This window comes from Frankliniella occidentalis, unplaced genomic scaffold, assembly GCF_000697945.3.
Source record: "Frankliniella occidentalis isolate FOCC.00 unplaced genomic scaffold, Focc_3.1 Scaffold187, whole genome shotgun sequence".
NCBI lineage: Eukaryota > Metazoa > Arthropoda > Insecta > Thysanoptera > Thripidae > Frankliniella > Frankliniella occidentalis.
In genome coordinates this window covers 379501-381658 of record NW_026267313.1, presented here as the reverse complement: position 1 = coordinate 381658, position 2158 = coordinate 379501, and positions in this window count along the sequence as shown.

Genomic DNA, 2158 nt, shown 5'->3' with positions numbered 1-2158 from the left:
GACATGACAATTGACAACTGACACATGACGTCACAACCAATCACAGACAATCTGACAGGTGGAGGGGAAAGCCAATAGGAAAACGGGTTACAACAATAATAAAATAATAGTAGAGAATACTAAGAGAACCCGCGAAGACTTTATGCCGGAAAACTAATAAAAAACTTGAAAACAATAACATTGGACAACAGTTCATGTCGCCGACCGGTCGCGAATTTCAACATTTCTCACAATGAAATCGGGTATGACGAGAGAAGGTGAATGCAGATATTCAATCAGTACGGTCCATTAGTAAATTTAGTGCACTCACATTCACCATAACTTACCTTATACGTCCAAAAGGATAGATAAATTATGACGAAGTACAGCTCTGGCCAAACCGTAGGCTACCGACAGGTCGGCGATTTTAACACTTCACACTTGCAACTTGAGATCTACAGAAATTATAAACACAGAAATATCATCAGCGTACTTCAATTACGAAAATAGTGGAGCCCAAATTTAAAGTAACTCACTTTTTAAGTGCAATTACGCGAAAAAACAACAGCATAGGTGCTGCGCCGAACCGCCGAGCTACCCCCTCTCCCGACGCTGACGTCACGGGGCGGCCATGTTCTATTGCTGTCTCACTCCCACGTTTCGGCATATCCTTGACTCATCGGTTTAAATGTGAATTCAGTACATTTAATTTGGGTGGACATAAAAAAACGATCCACTATCTTTAATTTTGCAATCTCAGGATCAAAACGACACCAAAATATATGTGATAGCGTGTGATATTAGTACCGGAAAGTGTTTTAATAGGGATCGGTGCGCCAAACCTTGCGTCTCCCTAAGTCTAGCTTAACTCCATGGTACCACCGCGTCGTCGCTGGCACCTGCGGCCGGCCAGGCCTGCGGCGGTGTGGACACGACAGAGGCGCCCGACCGCGACGACGCTCAATATGTCATCCCCCGTAATCACATCACATACACACGTCCACACTCACACCGACACTCCACCAATATCCCAGAAGAAACCTAACGTCCGGCCGAAATCGTCGTGAGATTTTGTCAATTTTAATAGACGACCCCGTGATCTAGTTTTGCAATATCAGCGTACGGGGAAGAGACGATCGATGTTACCAGCTGTCAGTAAATTCCAAATGAAAAGAGCACTTTTTTCACAACAACAAAGGGCTGCCAAGGCAGCAGCGGATCTGGCGCACGTCTTTTTAGCAGTGAAACAAGTGGGTCGGCTCAACACCTCTCCCCTCCCCCTCCTCCTCCTCACTGTCCTTGCCCCCGCCCTCCCGCACCTCTCTTACCCCTCCGCAGGCCCTCCCCACAAAAATACGAGAGCAGGGTCAGGGCCTTCCGAAATCAGACCTGCTCCTGCTACGAAAATGGGAAAAAAAACAAGTAAAAAAGAAACATTATTAAGAAACTACACCCCGAAAGACATCATAAAACTGTTATCAATCACATTTCATTCAGCCTAAATGTACTCAACTACTTGAAGTTTGAGTGCACTAAAAACCCAAGTTATTGTATAGCATATCTTAGAAAGTTATGACCACTGTTGTAAAGTTATGCAAAAAGGTTCAGAATTTTTGTATTCGCCCAATCACAATATTTAAGTTTTGTATAGTTACAGAAGTCAACCGTAGAACTAGTGTGCGTACAGCAAACTTCTTGCAAAGAATTTTGAAGCATTGTAAGGAAGTTTTCATTGCAAACTATTTTCTTTGCATTGCAAACTATTTTCTTCGTAAGTTGCGAAGAAATGGTTTGCAAGGTTACGAACTAATTCTTCGCAGCGTTACGAACGATTTTCTTCGTAAGGTGCGAAGAATTAGTTCGCAATGCGAAGTATTTAGTGTGCAATGCAAAGCATTTTACAACGCTTGAAAATTCTTTGCAATGCAAAGAATAGTTCTTCGCAAAGCTTTTTACAGATGGCAAGTCTTGAAGAATTTTCTTTCCATAAACTAACGACATTTTTTTTCACAGTTAGTTGGGGAGGGTGTAAACTGAGCTTCACAGAGTAAGCCACATCTGCAACGAGCCGCGCCATCCCTTCGACCGAGAACACGTTTTCTTCGTTATCGTCCTGCGAGCTCGTTCACCACCTGGCAGCGAGCACAGGGGACCCTGGGGTTGATTGGCTGCACATTCC